The 20413-nt window shown below is 36.6% G+C and overlaps 1 protein-coding gene and 1 long non-coding RNA gene across 8 annotated transcripts in view; both read right to left on the minus strand.

Annotated features, from left to right (window-relative positions):
* Positions 1-20413, minus strand: part of Rbp6 (RNA-binding protein 6) — a 748725-nt gene that overhangs the window by 366212 nt on the left and 362100 nt on the right. The gene's annotated exons all lie outside the window — the stretch shown is intronic.
* On the minus strand, positions 9744-17307 carry LOC147910383 (uncharacterized). The gene is made up of 2 exons (XR_015544277.1): positions 17216-17307; positions 9744-16348 (listed from the first exon to the last, which is right to left on the minus strand). It is a non-coding gene; the product is annotated as an uncharacterized LOC147910383 (long non-coding RNA).

Genomic DNA, 20413 nt, shown 5'->3' on the forward strand with positions numbered 1-20413 from the left:
TTTCACTCTGTATCAAAATGCAGTTTTTATACGGGAAAATATTGATTTCCAGAATTTGGAAATAAATGTGGCAAACGCGACATGCGTTGAAGATAAATGATAAAAGTAGCACACGTTCACGGATGATCAGGATGATTATTTTCCCAACGAAATAGTGCGAACCGACGAGAGGAGAAACGGTAGAATTCATAGACGGTGGAAATGGTAGGTCGTCGGTGGAACGCCAAGTTGATAATTGGAAATTCATGAGATTCCCAAACTAAGTTGTTCTAATCTGTTTCATCCCTGCACGACCATCTGACCTCACTGCGTGGCCGCAAACTGTGAAAGATTAGGAAACGTCGCGCTTCCAACAGCCTCCATTCCTATATGTACTCGTATATATTCATTCGTCCTAAGAGAGAATTGCTTAGTAAAACCAAAGCTATCAGTTAAATTATAATATTACACCGTATATTATACTGTAATTGCAAAGTATTATCTCGTAATAAATGGGAAAGCATTGATTAAATACGGACAATTTATTACAATTCTCAACAAGAATAAAAAATTAAGATTCCTTTAATTCAAAATACAATAAATATACAAAATCAAAGTAATAGGAATCTGCGCTGTACTTCGTGCTAACAATTGATATAAATTATTACAATTCTGTTATTCTAATCCGTAAATAAATTTGATAGTTTCATTTAATATAAAAGACTAACCCAGATATCACGGTTGCATATTTATACTATTATAGAAGTTGAAATATTTTATTACTACATAACAATTCTGTTTTAAAATGGAAATATTATTGAATCAATTATATTCTTAGTATTATAAACATATTATCAGTATAAAAAAAAATTCTAGGACACATGTGAATAAAATGCAATAAAATGTAAAATCAAATATTTATTAGATAATCTAAATAAAAAATGCATTAAGTTAACATTTATCGAGAAATATCAATGCGCAGTTTATACTTGTTGAATATTACAGTAATATTCTATATCTTGAAAATAAAATTTACGTTAAAATCATTAAAATACATCGAATGCATTACAGTCGATATGACATAAATTCCACGTAAAACATTTTTAGTATTTTTAGTATTTTCAGAAAATATATAATAATCCTAAAGTATAATGTCGACGCAATTAAGCGCTTCGAGCTAATTCGCTTTTGAGGTACAAACGAATGACGCAGCTCGAAGTTCAATTCTTTCGTAAGGACCTTCGACCTCGTCGAAGTTAAGAACTCGGAGCGGCAGTCAACGGTAATCTCGGGAGGATAATGGGTGGTCCGGGAGTGTATTGTGCGCGTCTTAGGCGATTCACAAACGAGAACAATGGTTCGGGCGTAGGTTAATGACCAATCTCGAGAAGGCGGGCGAAATTTCGACGTTAGGTGCGAATCGAGCCGATGACTTCGAGGAGAACTTTCATTGGCTAACAAGAGCTTGTCTCAAAAGAAGTCGAGACTTTCAAGATTAAGTTTTTATTGATATTATATCATTGAAAGAATTTTCTTTGAAATACTTCCATAGGCATTGTTATATTGTATATTTTGAATTATATGTATATTGTGTCTCTACATCACTCGCTGTTTCTTTTTACAGATTCTTTAATCAGTTTGGTATCTATAAGATAATCATTTTTGAGGTATTGCAGATATCAGATTTTTTAAAAAAATTCAAAAAGTTTAAGGAGTAAAAAATAGAATTTCTTTTATAATTAATTTCAAATAAGTTTTACTTGCGCTATAGAAGTTTAATTTGAAGATTAATTTTTATAGTTTTAATTTTTACAGCATGTCTTGCTTTAATAATAATTTTCTTAACTTTTATTATCGCGATTATTACTTTTGTATTTATTATCATAACGCACACAATTTTCTATTGATATTTTTATTGATAACAGTTTAGGCATATGATTTTCACAAACTGGAAAGTAACGTTTATCCGAAATATCATGTTCACAAATTTCTTTATCCGTATCTTTTTCTACACTGAGAAATTTGCACTCTAAAATTTTCAAAGAATATTAAGAAACTGAGGAATATTAAAAACGTTTTAAACTCTCAATACTTTCATCAGGTTACTACATAAGAAACGGCCTTAATCACGAAGCAGATGTGTGCCAAAATTAACTTCCGACTTAAATTAGATGATTAGACTTTCCTCGGGAAGATCCTACTCCACAAGTCGACCGAGTCGAAGACTTAATTAAGATCTTTAAAGGACTCGGGCGAAGGCCATCTCCCGATCAAGCGCGGTCGGATTGCGCGCGGTAATCGCAGCATCTAGAACGGTGTGATCGGCTCTCGTAGAGGAGGACTCCTGGCCAAAAGAGATAGCAGCGGTGCAATTAAGCGTTTAATCTGAGAAGTTCTTGGCCAGATCGGGACCAAGAGACGCCACGTTCGGACGCAATTACAGCGAAGGTTATCGTCGCGGAGCTTCGACAGCGAGATTCGTGGGACAGGAACTCTGAGGCCAGGAAAGAGGGCCTTCGTCCGGCCAGCAACTGGATCCTTGGGATTCCCCTTCCATTGTCCGCGGAAACTTCGGAAATGAAACTGGACAGCGACTAAGGCTAAGGATTTAATCGAAGTACACCGGACACGGGACGACCTAATTTTCTGACGACCGTGAGAGATCCGTAACGCACTCAAGGAGCGGTTGGCGTTTCATGGACCGCACCACTATCTCGCGCCCGATGTTCGGTAGCAGAAACGCTCACGAAACTTTCGAAAGCACGGTTGCAATCGCCGGCTTTTACTAAGTTGTGGACCAGAGAAGAGCATTTTGGATTTGGTGCAAGGAGCTCGTTAAAGAGTCGCTAAGACTCGTTTTAAGCTGCCCGCGAAGAAAACTTTTAATCTGCACGAGTGTTTCAGCTATGAAGAAATCCCGTGAAGACTCCGTTTGCGACTTGATTACTTGAGATTAATTGAGATTGAATTAAACTAACACCAGTATTAAAGTAAATTTTTATTCTAATTGTTAATTGTTAAAAATTAGCGTTTATTTGCCGTTAGGCTAATAAGAGTAATTTGGATAAGTATAAAAAGTTAAGGTCGCATAGTATATTCAATCAAATATATAAACTTTTGCAATAGTGTATGATTTGTATATGTGATTGAATACACTATACAAATTCAATTTTTATACAATTTGGAAATTTCTGTTAAGCTATTTAAAAATATCTCGTTTTCATTCAACAAGACGACAAAGAAGACGTTACACAAAACTAATCTTAATTAAATCAATTTTATTTATTCTCTTTTTAAATTTGCATAGTTTTCCCCCGGTAAGCATAATCTATAATAATACGTAACAAATGATAAAATAATTAAACTCGTCAACTGTCAATTATATCACAGTTTCTATTGTTCGTAAGGACGCATTCACCAATGGAATCTTGTGTACACTATTGAACTGAAGAACGTGGTCAATAAGAAAGCCATTTTCTGCTTTCGCGTACCTCGAGGTATTATCAAGGGCGAATCGTGTAGATGTGCCCTTAGCTTCCGATTCTCCTTTGCTTTGGAACGATCGACGCGCGGGAGGGAGGAAGCGTACGAGCTACGAGGAAGCGAAAAGGAACGAAACGAAAACGTCACCCTCGACGACGCCCGCAATCGTCGTCTTATTGGTTCATCGGAATCACAGAGCACTCGGCCCGACCCGACCCGGCCCGGCCCGGCCCGGCCCGGCCCGGGATCGCGTGTTGCAATGTCGATTCTGAAGGGATGGAAGCGGGCCTCGGTGCCAGTCGGTGAGTCGGTGTTCCTGGGACGGGTTCGGGGTCCCTCCCAGGCCATTGGTTATTCATGAAGCCCCGCTTCGAAATTGAGAGACACAACGAAGCGTTACCAGGGATAGTCGAGCTATCGATTGTCTGGCAGTTACTTCAACGAATACGCCCATTTATCCGTTTTCCCCCGATTTCGCCCGCGACCAAAGTGAGATCGAGAAACGTCACTGACGTCTGATCGTTTATACGATTCTCAAACGTGGAAAGAGAAAACGGATACGACTGTGAAACGATAGTCATGAAATAAGGGCTGCTCACAGAATACTAGTGAATACTTGTTAGTCGAAATCCATTTATTTAAAAACAAAGAAAAAGAAAAAAAATAATAAAATAAGATGCAGGTATAATAAAATAAAATAATAAGCTGGGAAAAGTTACGTGTTGAGTTTGAGGTGATTCCACATTTTTATTTCTCAAATATAGACAATAATTATGATATGCTACAAGTATTGCAATTTTTGACTAATTGTAAGTGGAAAAGAATCTATCTATTTCTATGTTAATTGTTTTTCAACTCTATTAATGTAAAAATCAAATTCTGTTAAGAATAATAATATATGATAGATACCCTTTAAAGTAAAAATTTCCAATATATGAAAGTCAATGTGTGTGCTGATTCTCTTTTATGTATGTAGTTTAAAGCGGAAATTCTAAAATTGCAAAATAGACAAATAAAAATGTAAATAACTATTTTCTCTTTACCTGACTCGTACAGTCCTCCTATTAGAAGATTGCAGAACTAACGAATAATCTGATCGTGTATCGTTCTAAATGCGAGACTTCTAATGCGGGGGGGAGTAATTTCCTGAATAATGCAAGTCTCTTCCATGTATATATTCTTAGCTTTACCGTTCCAGGTACACGGAATGGTAAAAAAGCCTTACGGATCGCGTGGACTTTATGATAATAAAGAAATCAGGTTGAGGACGAGGAAGAAATTTTCGTAAAAAGATGCTATATGCATTTTTGAACAACAGCAAAACGTTTGACGTTTTGCAAGATTTCTGACTTAGATTACAATATTCGTCGCAATAAAAATAATTAGCGCGAATAACTGTGCTATTAGAAGTAATCTCATTGCCACCTGAACTTTGCTCTATATTAGCGGTTTATAAATAAGTTTACCGATTTCGCCAGTATAAGAACACTTACGTCAAGCAAAGCTAAAGGTCAAAAGTACTGGCGCAAAAGTACTGGCTGTTCGACGTCGATCAAAATTTTAATGTTTGTAAGTACTAATAAATCTTGGAATATAATCAAATATTTGTTGCAACGGACGCTTAAAATTAGATACGCGTCAATAATTTTATTTGATTAATTTATCTGTCTTATATTGATTAACTGACAAACTATGAAATTATATTATATTACAATGTTTCTTATTTCACTTGACAATATTATGTATAGTTTCGACTATAAATCTGAGCACAAGTACAATCTAAAAATATATCGATCAAATAATGAATTTCCTTCATAACGAATTATGTGCAAGGTTTATAAAAGTAAGTTATTGCTATGAGCAATTTGATTAGATTATCGGTAATATCAATCCTTGTAGAACATTGCAAAAATATTCAGACAAAAATATTCAAATGTAGAACCATCAGCTAAATAAAAAAGTAAAAAGATGCAAATAGCTTAGATAAAAATAATCTTTTTCATTAGTTTTTTTATTATTTAATAATAATAATAATAATGACAACGTTTGTTCCAATTCGAAGCGATCTCTGCGTCAAATATGACGAAATATACTTTGAGACGTGTCATGCCGGTGAATTATTTTCTGGTAGATCCCTACTTTCGCAGGAATATCAATGTCACGGAATTACGACCGTCAGTGAGACCAATGTAAGGCGCATTCGTGTCCCGCGAAGTGAGCGACTAAGTGATTGCCATCAGTGGCGGCTTTCCCACAGGAGCGCGTTCTTATTCTGCAATCCGGATGTGACATTTACTATCAATTTACGACGTCGCGAGCTGTTAAGCACGACATACATACACATACATATATATATATGTACATACATACATACATATGTACACGTGTCTTTATGTACAAACACATGTGTGCCTCGTAAAGATTGTGATTGCAACTATAACTCACCCTTTCAAAATACATCTACTTTGATTTTTCTATTCAAAACACTGGTCCTCTAGTCACGTCTTTAATAAAACGAGCAATTATCGAAAAATATTATATGGATCAAATTTTTTTCTATTGTAATATAAGATATATAAACGTAAATAAATATTCAAAAGTGTAAAGTTTCTAAATTAATTATTATAAAATAAAAAGCAATATGTAGCAAATGACGTTTATATTCTTCTTCAATTTGCTATTAACAAAATAAAATATATATTGTGTATTCTCCAATTTCATTAACTATATTTTTAATTAAAATATTTTATCAATATATCATAAGTGTATATTATGGTAGTATAATTTCACTGATGCAGGTAATAATACGGAATTATGAAAGCGGGAATATGTCTGACTATAGACTGTCTATTACTACTTAGACCGTAACAATAGATTTATGTGCTCGTTAGTAATAATTTTTACAGAATTTCATCATCTTTTATTTTACTCTTTTTTCCACCCCTCTCTCTCTCTCTCTCTCTCTCTCTCTCTCTCTCTCTCTCTCTCTCTCTCTATGTGTTAAGTTACAATTACATTCAATCTATCAACACAGTTTATCAAACGTTGCAAAAATTTATTTAATAAAATTTATCGAAATTAAAAAATATATCGACTCGTAAAATATGCTATTCATATTTTATTATCTGTGACGACATTGTAAATATTGGTATTTTCAAAAATAGTGAGCTAAAATATTTTGTTTATATACAAAATAATAGTTTCAAAATGTTCATCACAAAAACGTAGATTTGTTTTTAAATTTTCTCGATGTTGGATCAATGAAGTACAATTTTTTGTAAATATATAAAAAATAGGTTTAAATTGAAATTTTATTTCATCAACTTCCTTTACTTTTACTATATCTACTCATATTTCCATAAATGTTTTTAATTAAAACAAACTTATTGATCCGTAATAATCCAGATTTGTAAAATTGATCTTACATTTGTAAAAAGTATGCATAAAATGTTTATATTATAAACGCTAAATGTTGTATTTCATTAATAATTCGCATTATTAATTGAAAATTAAATTTAATATAACAATTTGTGTAATATTAATATTGCATATTTTCGTAAATATGCAATTGAAAATCATCTACATCGCACTCAAAAAATTAATGTAAAATCAGTGTCATCGATGTTATTTATGTAACAAGTTATAATGTTGATGTTTAATATATTATAATATTATAAGTGAATGTATATTATAATATTATTTAAAAGAGGGAGTGAATGAGAGAGAGAGAGAGAGAGAGAGAGAGAGAGAGAATGTGCTACACATATCTCAATATTCAGATCCATTATGAGACGTAATTTTGATTACAATTTTAATTGCATAAAACGCTAAGCATGCGTCCTGTAAGATTCATACAGAAACGATATTTCGCGTGATACATATAACTCAATTACAGATCCTCGATTAGGTAAATTGTACGTAATTAAGTACGCGGCGAGTGAACGCGTCGTCAGAGTTCCAACGAATTGCTCAGCAAACCGACGCGACGTCGCGCGCGCCGCTGCAACAGCCGGCTCTGTGTAAATGAGGACATTATTGCGATTAATAATTTTTCGGAATTAATTATCGCGCACCGGAGTTCGGGCGGCGCGCGCGTAACCGGCGGCGATGATTGATGGGAGCTCCATTATGAATCGCGCTGTGAAATTAATCGCTTCCTCCACCTCGTTCCCATCCCCCGTACACGCTAGCAGCTAGCACTCGCACCCGCCTGCCCGCTCCCTTGACCGCGCGCGACGGATTACGAATGGACCGATGATGAATACGCGATTTCCAGGTTCGCCCACGGGGCCTACCCATATCGCTGGCACGCACCTGCCTTCCGGTGCAGACGCAGTTTTTTCTGCACTCATTAAATATTCATTATAACTGCACCGCGTGCGGTTCGCCGGCGCAGTTTTTAGTCGAACGCCCTAATTCTTGCGCGTTGGTATTATTCTCAAATTTCAACATATACGCGTTTTGACGTATCGCACGTTAGAATTTTCCCCCTGGAGGATCGCATACGATATTCTTCAACTCTGTGCTACCCTCATTTATTTAACTAAATCAGAACTGGAGTTATCCTCTTATTAGTATTTTAACTATTCGCTGCTTTATCATAATTCATATTAGACGTAGAAGGAGGAAATGTCGGAAAAATTTTTGTTGAATATAAATTAGTTTCAAATTAACGAAGCCGTGACCTAAAGGCGACGTCGGAAGCTCTAGGGCAATCTGTGTAGGTGGAGGTGAAGGGATGGTATGGCATTGCAACGCAAGGGGGTTTGTCGAGCTCATCCAAAAGCACCAGGAGATGCACAGGGCGGTTAGGCAATTTTACGCTCTCCCAGTTACAAAAACCATTTACGCTTAAATGCCTTCGCGTCCCCCAAAGTCCTACAATATCTCTCTCATTCTCTCTCGCTCTCTCCCTCTCCCTCCCTCTCTCTGTATGTATACATATATATATATATATATATATATATATCTTTCTCGCTGACCATCGCATCGCCGTCACTATCCCTCTCATCCCCTCAGCGAAAATTTCGCCTCGGTTAGACGTGACACGATGGACGGGCAACCTCCGGGGGGTTCCAGTGTCCTGTAAACGTCCAGCCGAGGGGGTTGCATTGCCCATGAGTGTGTATCACAATCGAAAGGGGCGTCAATACCGAAACGAGATGTCAGTGATCCGTCGCGTTCTTTGCGCACGTCGGACTCGCGAAATTGGAAATGTCGACTGTACAATTTACAATCCGCTATGTGTCGCAGCGATTAACTCTCCAATAGACACGTAATTTTTGTTCGCATATTGAATAGAACAGGCTGGGTGACACGTTTGGATTCTCCATAAAGTCGGCTAAAAAAGAGTTAATCAAATATCACGCAATGGAATACAACAAATTGATCGAGAAAGTTTAGGAATTTATTTATTAAGATAACTTTAATAATTTATTTCTACTTCGCAATTTTGTCTCACTCTATTAAAAATACTACCAAAATAAAATGATACGAATATGTATTTATTTTAAAAATGACGATTGTATAAAAAAAACATATAAGTTATAATTGGAAAAAAATATTTCGATTTCACTCAAGAAACACTCTCGCAATGGAGGTAAAATCTCAGAAAAATTTTCTTGTAACGCATTCACGATTTTCTATTTACGCATGTTCAGAGATAAAGAACAGATGTTCGAGATGAAGAACAATTGCCCTTTTCAATATGCATCATGCAATTGCAGCGCAGCTATAAAGTTTCCACTGCCATCTTCTACCTTCAAGCCCCTCGCGAATTTCCATCGTGAACGGAAAGCGGACAAATTTCGATCCTGATCGTTGTACATGGCGTATGTACGAGATTGCGAAAGACGCCATTTCGCGAGACAACTGCTGTACGCTCAAGCGCATTACGGATTGCGTCCTCGTTTTGGTACATCCTATCTTTCTCTCCCTCATCCCCCACCCCTCTCTCTCTCTCTCTCGCGCGCGCGCATCCGCGCATTCACCGCATCCTCGTCTCGCGCTCTCGGGATAATCCGACCGATTACGTTATGCTTAAATATTTATCGGGCTGCATTAGGGAAACATGAGCCCTCTCTATGCATGGGAGCGCAGCACGTGGGATAGCCATCCCTTTCGCGCCCTTCACTTCTCCCGCATCCGCCGCCCCCGTCACTAGCTCTTCGACTCTCTACGCTTCTCGGTACCTCTTTTAACCCTCTCTCTCTTGTCCCCCTTGGTCATTCCGTTGCAGGTATTCATCCACTCCTGTCTTCTCCTTTCTTGTCTTCTATCTATCAATCTCTCTCTCTCTCTCTCTCTCTCTCTCTCTCTCTCTCTCTCTCTCTCTCTCTTCCCCCCCCTCTCTCTCTCTCTACGCCCTTTATCATCTTACCACATTGCGACTTGGCCGACACGCGTACATGTAGATCGGGGCACACCGCGAAGCGAAAACTAAATTCTCGGCAACGAGTCCGCCGAGCATGGTCCCAATTACGCAGTGCTCGCGGGATGAAATTGAACGACCGCTGCGTTTTTCGGCTCCTGCGGCGATGATTCTACGGTGGATATAAAAGAACAAAATGGGACAAGTAGAAAAAGGGAGAGAGAAAGAGAGAGATGTATCTATTATATTTATATATACAGGCATGACTCCCCTGAGGATAAACATGATAAAGTTCAAGCAATGAATAGGTAACGTTATTACTCGTATCCGGCCGAACGTGTTTAGAAACAAAGGAGACTCCTGAAAGTTCATGCGTGATGAGTAGGATGTTAATTTTGGTGCCATGATAATTAAGTGCGTCTCTATGACAATGTAATTTTGCGAAATTTTGCATTTGTAAAAGTAAATAATTTAGTCTCATAAAATGATTGAATGTTTCTTTCATTTCATGACATAACAATTTTTTAAATAAAATATACGAAACGATTTAATACAAAATATTAACTTGTGTGTGTGTATGTGTGTGTGTGTGTGTGTGTGTGTGTTTAATTATTTAAATATAGAATGCGAATAAACCGATTCTAACAATGATTCCAACTTCTAACGATGTGAGTAATGAATCTTAATGATCAACTGTTTGATATAATAAAAATGATGTATAAAAAAGAAATTCTTTTTGTGGCAGAGGTAAATGGAAGAGGTAATTTGTCCTATAAATAAATCCGGATAAATTTCAGAATCAGCAGATCATGATGCATAATTTGTTGTATCAATTTCACACTGATGCAAATTTTAAATCGATCAAAATCACGTCCGCGCATTATACAAATGGATGCAATTATCAGATGTGGCCGTAAACATCTTCACTACGGTGGAATGTAATGTGAAGATTATTTCTCGCGTCTAAAACGGTTTAAGGACGGGTAATATTTAACGGGTACGCTAAAGTCGAACCGGACGCAGATACGATCGCGTTATTCTAAGTGCGGTCGCGATAATTTTACGTGTAGGCGAGAATAGAAGCGGCGGGTCGGTAGGGAAAGGGTCGTAGAACCACCGTAGGGTGGGAAGAAGGGTAAAGGGTGAGGGCCACTCCTGACTTATCGTCCCTCGTAAAGGAGCACGGAGAACAGCGCGGCACAAATTCGGGACACAAAGCGCCGCCATTTCTCCCGGGGCCTTTCTTGCTGCGTTCTCCATTTCGCGCGTAAGGAAGGAGAGAGGAAAGGTTAACTACACAGAGGAGAATTCTCTTGTAGGCGCGAAAGGGGTAGTTGCAAAAGGTAGATGGGGAGAGAGACAGACGAAGATACAGGGAAGAGAGGGGTAGAGAAAGAAAAAAGAAAATTGGGGAAACTGAAGGATAAAAAAAAATGGGGAAAAAAGAGTATTCTGATCGATTTCCGTCTATTTCTATAGATTCTAAATATAAACTTCCGCTTAGCAAGAAAAGTTCATCTTTTTTCACGACTTAAAAAAGTCAATGTTAAATACATTGTGACAGTTGAATTTTTAATTAAAATACTCTATTAAAATAAAAATTGATTAAAAAAATTTATTTTATTTTAAATTAAAACGAAGAGAATATGTCGCCGTTATTCCCGCGTACATGCTAAATTTATTTGGTTAAAATCGTTTATGTTCGAGCGCTTACAGCTCGCGAGCTATTGACGTCTCGACACCGAAACAACCTGCACCATTCCGCCCAATTTCCCTTCTACTATCTGCGGTCGGGAGAAAGTGCGAAAGTTTTGAGACAACGTGTATACAACGAGAGCGAGAGAACGGGGAAAAATAGCGGTGCGGGCGGAGAGGAAGAGAGGAAGGAAGGGAAAGGACAGAAAGGCGCGCTTTGACCATAGGTATTCATGAGCGCAGCCTGCCTGGTGGATTAGCATGTGAAAGAACGCTTTGCCTCGTCGCTTTCCACCCTGTGCATTCCCTCTCTCTGCAGCTCCCCTGCAGCTCTCTGCTTCTCTTTACACAAGAACAACCCTGCCGTCTCATATTTTTCGAGGGGGGCCACCGTGACCGGGACCCCGTATATTCGACTGCCGGGAAATGCTCGAGCCAGCACGTTAATCGAATACCCTCCGAATCAACGTAGAGAGAAAATGCTGCCGCGGAAGGAAAAGCTCGCGTACTTTGAAGCTTCCAATGTTCCTTTGCTTATCCATCAAGCGCATCGTTGAAACCCGTTCGATATATCGAATGAATAATTTTATATCATAATTGATATAAAATGCTTTTTATATTTTAGTTATAGCTTTACATATAAATATATAATAAAATATTTAAACTACACAAATATTATACAATAAAAAGTGTATAATACACTCTTTTCCTATGTATCCCTAATTGATATGATATATAATTCTCTCATTTTATTAACACTCTAAATTTATTAAAAATTATTACGTAATCGGAATAAATAAATATTTTTCACGTCGGCTATTTATTAAAAAAAAAAAGAACGCGGCGAAAGCTGCGAAGAAAATGTCAACGATCGTATTCTCGGCTGAATGGTTTTCGTGGAAATATGACTTTGTCCGTGGAAAGGCACTCGACGTTGACGACTAGGAGCTCCATCGGAGTTTTAATCACATTACTCGGTTACGACGAGCAAGCGTGTCACCAACGCTTTTGCTTCGATCTAATCGAATGAGAGGGGTCTTACGCCGGCATCAACCTCGTATTCGCAACCCCGTTCCTTCTTCCTCCTTCTTCCCGCTCGCATTACCGGCCGGATGTATAAATGCGAGCAGTGATATGTCTATGTCTTCCGCTTACAGGCCCTCAAGCTCGACGGTGCGCGAATGCGTGCGTGTGCGTGTGCGTGTGTGGAGGAAGGGGGTCCTTTGAGGATATTCATGAGGGGATTACCATGTGAAACGCCTAGTCGAAGCTCCTTCTCTTTTCGTCGCCTCGCGGCTGTCCTCCTCCCGTCCCTCGTTTCTCTCTGATCCTTTCCTTGCACCATCGTCTTTTCTCTCGATTCTTCCTGGTCTTCGAAGAGTAACTCGTTCAGTTACCGGAATAACTCACGGCTTCTCGAGTCGTGAACCTCGAGTCTCGCGAACGAACGAACAAAAATGGCTGACTTTAGTAGCATGGTGGAATATGTCCATTTCACGTTTTTCAGAGGAGATATGAAACGGAGTCTTTTTATTACCTTTACGTCACAGAGAAGCAATTTAAATCGCTTATATAACCCACATTTTTCAGAATTCAGGAGAAAATTATGAATGCGTAAAAAGATCGAGTTTATAGGGAGAAGTTGGGAATTTCCCTTGGGCGGTAATGGCGACGGCATGCTAATAAAGACGAAAAAAATATGATAAAATGAGAAAAGAACAAAAGTACGAAGGTGAATGAAGAATCTTTCGGGAATTTGAAACGGATTTTCAAAGAGTAGGGAGAATGATGGAGTAGTCCAGGTTGAAATAAATAACACTGAAGATTGACGGTAAATGAATTCAAATGCGGCGAGAAGATTTAATTCATGATAAATTTGCCAGTTGGGAATAAACAACGGCGTATTTGGTACCATTAAAATAAATTTATTTTACAAAATCTGCGACCTATAAATATATGTGTCAGTTCTGTTAGAATGACGTACGTAGATCTCAATTAGAGATACAATTGTGACATTGTTCTTTTGACATATCCACATATAATGTTCTTTCATTTTAATGTTTTACAGTAACGTGATAAAACCGTTAAATAACAGAAACTATTAATATTATCGTTAAATAGAATCGTGATATTACATATTTTCATTATTTTATTAATAATGAAATAATAAATTAATATAAATTTAATCATTGATATAACTAATCTTTTTTTTCAATTAGTAAAATTTCTATTAATCGAGTTTTTATAATTTCGTAGATATAATGGAAAATAGACGCCATAAGTAATGTGATCGACAATTCATGCATAGAAAGACGTTATATAAAACCGTAGATTACGTGAGCAGTATGATGAAAGAATGCGAAAAAAGAAGGAGGATTTAAAAAAGAGTATGGACTGTATTTATGAAGGATTTATGTAGGATTATACATGGAGGAAGAGAAGGAGCGAGAGATATTTTCTACTAAGACGTGTCTTAAAGGAACACCTATGGAAAAAAGGAGAGGTTAGCAGGAAAGAAGTTGTTGATCTGAAAGAAAGGGCGATCAACGAGAAAATGAAAGCATACGAGGTGATGGAGGAAAGGGGAAGAGGAAGAAGTGTTGTAGCGCAAGCAATAATCCGAAGGAAGAACATCCGCCGGGAACGAATGTAATTTCCGAATAAGCCCAGCGTTGCCGCCCGCGTTCAGTATAAAATCAAAGCAGTGTATCCAATATCCATTTTCGAAGAACGGGAACAATCACGGCCGATTGTGCGAATCTGTGTGTATCATCTCGAAAATCATTCTTCTATCTCATTCGGTATTATAAGATAGAAGACTTTGAGAAGACACTAATTAATCTCATTTCGTACATACATTGATATATATTCTTACATATTTTTACAAAATATGTAATACAAAGATTCACGTTACAATAATGTAAAATTGTAGTGTAAATATGATTTTGTACATGTATATGTTTTGATGACAACTACAAAACTACCGATTATCTATCTTTTTTCTACAAATTATAATATATAATCTCCAATATAAATAATTTAAATAAGCAAAGGAAGAGCCATATTCGATCAAAACGAGTCTCGATGCTTAAACAAAAAAATATTATTAAACACCAAGACCCTCTTTGATCGAATAAGAAAGAAGATCTTTTCGATCAAAGAGGATCCTGATTTAATATTTTTTAACATAAATAATAATTTATGTTAAACATTTCTTGGTAGATTTTCTTAATAAATAATTTAATTGCTACAGCACATCATATGTTATATATTAAAGCATGTATACGTAATTCAAACAAACACTGCTACAAAATACTTCTTGATACTTCTACGGTCACTTTCTATACATTTCTGAACATTTCTACAAAATATATTTATTCAAAATTAATACATGTCGAAAACACTACTTATTGTTAGTAATAATTTCATTATGTTCCGTAAAAATAAAAAAAAAAGTTAAAAAAATTATTAATACATATCACGGTTTTATCAGATTTTGTTTCAAATGATAAATGTTTAAATTTATTATGAAAAAGATACAGCTGTTACTTTTTGATCGCGATACTAGCAAAGAGAATCTAAAAAGCCATTTGAAGCGGTCGATCCTACTGCCGCGTGTGACGAACGAGAGCCACGTTCCGCCTTATCAACATGCATTAGGCAGTTCTACCCGACTTACCCGACTTACCCAGTACTCGTCAGGTTCTTCCGCAAGCACCCTCGGATCACGCCTCACCTTGGCTCGTGCGAAATGTCACGGCACGACGCCCTTACGACGCTTTCCCTCGGAAAGCACGACAGATTCTTAAACGCGTCCCAATTTGTCGGCAACGAGATTCGCTCGCTAACGTTGCAAAAGCTACGCCGACACTTTGCATATTTAATATAGAATATACTAGATGCTCTCCGTGACTTTATATCGCAGCTTCGAGATTCTAAAGCAATTTGAAGATGAAAATATCATGAAAAGACAATTTCGTTAATTCTTTCGTACGTAAACTAGCAATCGTGTATCGTTAACATAAACAAAAATTAAAAATTAATCAACTCGCATTTATGGAATTTCTCGAAAGGGCATAAATTATATTTTGCTTAGAAAAACAATTATCCCTTTGAAATATGTTCATTATTAACGAATCTCTAATGTCCGAACTGTGATACTGATTAAAGCAGCACGTCTAGTCATTTTAGGCTAAACACTTGTGCGGAATTACCGCCATCGAAATGGAAGTCGAGTTTTGCGGACCCTCTGGCTCTCATTAATATGTATTAGACAACTCGGCTGACTTACTCTTTCATTGTCCGCACGCTTTACCGATCGGCCGCCTCGAGAGTTCGATTTGCCTCTTATCACTCGAGCACCCTATATCCCCCTTCCACTACATTCACTGTCTTTCTCTTTTTCTCTCTCCCCTTCTCTCTATCTCTCTCTCTCTCTTTCATTCTTTAACGCCGTCGTTGCGAGGCAGTCGATTTCTTCGCGCAATTTGCGTGAAGAAAAAGTTTGATTACTTTCCTAAGCGCGTAGAAAGAAAGTGGGCTAGTGTTACGAAGGGAAGAACTCGATAAAAGGTGAAAAAACGAAGGATAAGTACGAACTTCTAGTCCGCTCAAACCGCTATTCTTATCAAGAACAAGACATTCCATTTTCGTAATAGTAGCAATGTCGACAAATCGTGCAAGAAAATCGGAGTAAGAAATAAAGTTTAGCCTTTGAAATATTAAAATGTAAATTCAAGTGGATTATATCATTACATGTTTATCATTATTAATTATTAAAATATCCTATATGTTCTTTAAAAGTGAAACAATACATTATCACTGACTTCAGTGCTACACTTATAACTGTAGTATCAGAGAATATTTATTGTGTACTATTTTTCAGTAATAATACGCACACATTGATTCATTTTTAGAAATTATGGTTCTTATAAATTGAATCTGCAGAAAATCATAATCTCTAAAAATAAATCAGTGTATTATTACAGAAAAACAGTAAATATACACTGATGATTGCATCAGTTATAAGTGTAGCACTGAAGTCAGTGATAATACAGTGGACCAGCACTGACAAATTACTGGCTTTCTATGTATACAGACAAGTCCGGCGTTAAGATGAGAACCAACGCCAATACGGCTGTCGAGTGTCAGCTAATGTTCTCCTAGCCAGTGCTGGACCAGCAAATAACTACATCGAGCAATACGTGACACTGCCACCAAAGGAACATAGCAAGTTAATTCGTTTTTAAATTCGTTTCTCGAATTTGAAAATCATTGAGGGATAGAATAAAAGGCGCAGCATCAAAAGATTGTCCAGTTGCGTTCCAATGACATTTTTTTTTCTTAGATAAGACCCAAGGGTTCCAAAGATAAGAGAGCATAATACTTCTTTTGAAATAAATTCTATAATTTATCTAAAAAAATCTATAAGACATTCAGAATTTTTCAAATTATTTTCTCAGTATTTCTGAAAAGTATCTCAATTCTTATAAAATGTCTGAGAAATTATTTAAAACAGTACTGGGCCAATACTGGACTACTATTGGCGCAGAATCTTTTTTAAAAAATTTCTCAGACATTTTATACGAATTGAGATACCTTTCAGAAATACTGAGAAAATTAAAAAATTCCAGTACTGGGCCGATTGTAAAATCCTATATGCTATATGGGGTACATTCGGAATAAAACCTGTCTTCAGTATCTCACCTACTCATTATTTATTCGCCATTAGAGAAAATAATAGTTCAATACTGCTCATGGAGCAGTATTGAATTATTATTTTGTTTAAGCACTCCGTATAAAGATCTTATGTTGTAATTGCATTTCGTCGCTTTAACACAACGACGCAGAGTAAAAAGATCCCACTTCTCCAGTCTTTCCTTTAACGAATTCCTTTTCCGATCACTTTCCCGCCCTTGCTCTTCGTCGTCACTGCGTTTTATAAGACCCGTGCTCGATCGCAGCCTTTCTGTCTTATTCCAACTTTATCCCGCTCGTTCCTCCTCACTAATCCCGCGCGTTTATCTAGTACTTCTGAAAAACTAGACGGATTAAACTATCGAAGGTTTTCTCCGAGACTAGTTTTCTCGGCGTATCAAATCTCCTTTCGTGGTCTCTTCTTCTCTTTTTATAAATTTCTAACTTATCTTTATGCTATGACAGTCTTTCTTTTATTTAATTAGCTTCTATGTGCACTTATTTTCAGACATGGAAATAATAATTTTTTGTAATATCTTAGCTACAAATATTATTCTTTATTTTATTTTCTGTGATATCAGCTTTTAAGTGTCTTTATCTTTTTTCATCTCTGTTTGTTATCTCGAATGGTTTAATATAGATACACATATTTAAAATCTTATTAAAAATTATGAAAAAACTACAATCATAGAAAGAGTTTGCTGTGGATTTATTGCATTTACGTGTACACGTATTCGCGAATAACGACGAGAATAAAAGATGGCACATAAGGTCAATCCTTTTGAATGGTTCGAGCAATTTTCACTTCGCTCGGGTTATGCTCGAAGCAGCTCTACTTCTACACCTTTTCTCTCACATGCTACATACCGACAAGTATAACAAAGTGCAATTGAGAGAGAAAAGAGAGAGAATGTGAAAATAGCAAGGTAAGGAAAGAATTTATCGACTCTCGAGAAATTGTCCTGATTTCCCTCTCCTACAAGATTACCCCAACTGCACACCTTTTCAACGATTGACAAGACCAACTTTTCTCTTTCCTTGCTCCTGGTTCTTCCGTCTTCTGTTCTTACATTCGCTCCCTTTTCTCGAGCGCTCTCAATGCGCTCGTCCCTTCCTCGCTGCCTCAAAATTGGACGACACGAGAAAATTCACTATTCCCCTCGTGCGTTTCCATTCTCTTTCACGGTCACCTCGTTCGCCGTTCACGATCCTCTTGCCTCTCTATCCTCCGGTTTTGCTTTTAGCAGCAGACCGAAAAGGCTCGCCGCCCGAAATTTGGGACGTGCACAGAGCCGACGATATTGTTTCACATTCTCAAAACGATCTCGCGTTCCTCCTTGGGATGTAACTTATGAAAAGCATCGCAATCCTCTCCCGTGCGCGTAAAACGTTTATTAAGTCTCTGCGAAATGAACTCGAGAGACGCTTATGGATCTTACGATGTACGTGCGTATGCACTGGGTATTCTGAAAGAATTCCGGAGACTCTGAATTCCGCGAGGACGTGATCCCACTGAGAGCGTGGATGAAAACGTGTTACATAAAGCAATAATACCGCAAAGTTAGAACAGCTAATTTAATTTTGCCGCTCGGAAGTGAACCAAGGAAATGTCACGAGTTCAGAGTGTGTCCCACAGTGTGCAAACTGCGCAGTGACATTGACTGATCTAGTTTCAAGGTATTAATATACTTTTAAGAAACCTGTCCTTCCATGGTAACAATCTCTTTCTTTAGGCTCTTCGATGTCTTAGAAAATATTTAATCAATTGAAATTATTTCATATATCTGGGAATAAATGCTAGATATCTTTTTCCCGTTTATTCATCAATTATTGTAAAATATTGAATTGTTTCATATGAATGTTTAACATATTTTCTTCCTTGTTATTGTAAATATTCTTTGACGATCTTTAATTCCATCGAAATTTCCAATAAATAAGCATTATATAAATATAATCTTTATTTTTTTTAAATATCACAACTATTAAACGTGTTATTAACTTCATTCCGTTTGATTTTTATGCTTACGTTTTTAAAAAATTTATATTCATAATATTTTCGATACTAATAATCGAAAAACAATCAGTAATATACAATATATATTGTTAACAATAATAATAATTTTAATTGAAGTTTAAAAATATCCCAAGTGATCGTTTACATAAAAAAATCAAGTGCTTACGCCTAGATTAAAGTAATTTATGTACATTATATTTTTTCATTTTTTTTGGTTTTATACATATATCCTTCTAAGATACTTATTATTTATCAATGTTATTAAATTATTTGTCAATTTAATTTGCGATATTCTAGTTCTTTATAAGTCTGAAAATTGATTTTGGCGCAGTTTGTAAGATTGAATATGTATATAAAATTCAAACTTTATTATTTAAGATTTAAGCTAAATAAGATCTTACTAAAACCATATAAAGCTTTTGTTTCTCAGTTGTATATTTATACTACGGTTTTAAAGACACTTCGTTTTAAGAAATAAGCAAATCGATTCGCTAAAATTGGTTTTTGCGAGAAATCGATTTGACCCTACTTTTTGCTGAAAAAGTAGCAATTTTTTACAAAATATCGGTTTAAAATAAACCTCTTTTACTTAGAATAATAGTTTAAACCGATTTTTTGTGCAAAAAATCGGTTTAAATTAGCCTTTTTGATCTTTTTAAGAAATCGAAATATTCCTATTTTTTTGTTTAATAACATTTATGTATTTTATATTTATGTTTATTTATTTACATGCACGCGCATGTGCGTATAACATATTACATTCTTTAATCCGCCTTGAAAGAACTTTATATAAATCAATATGATGTGCACTTTTGGCACAGTTTGTTACTATACGTATACCTAATATCTATCATGCAGTCAAATTCCTATTGTGCTCTACAGTGAACACGCTGTGCACGTAACAGCGGCGACAGCAGCAGCAGCTGCTGCGTGATTCTGAGACGACGCCTGACTTTACGGGAAAGTTTCGGGCACCGGTGACGCACGGCCGTGGCAAAAGTTATCGAGCAATTTGCCTTCCACGGCGAGACGACCGTGAGAGTCAAGCTGAAAAGAATCAGAGAATAGCGAAAGAGGCACCAAAATCGGACTGAATCGCCATCATAGTCATAGTCGTCACCGTTGTTGTCGTCGATGTTGTCGTCGACGTCGTCATGCGAAAGCGAAACGATGAT

Source organism: Acromyrmex echinatior, chromosome 2 (assembly GCF_024713525.1).
Source record: "Acromyrmex echinatior isolate Ae372 chromosome 2, ASM2471352v2, whole genome shotgun sequence".
NCBI classification, from domain to species: Eukaryota; Metazoa; Arthropoda; class Insecta; order Hymenoptera; family Formicidae; genus Acromyrmex; species Acromyrmex echinatior.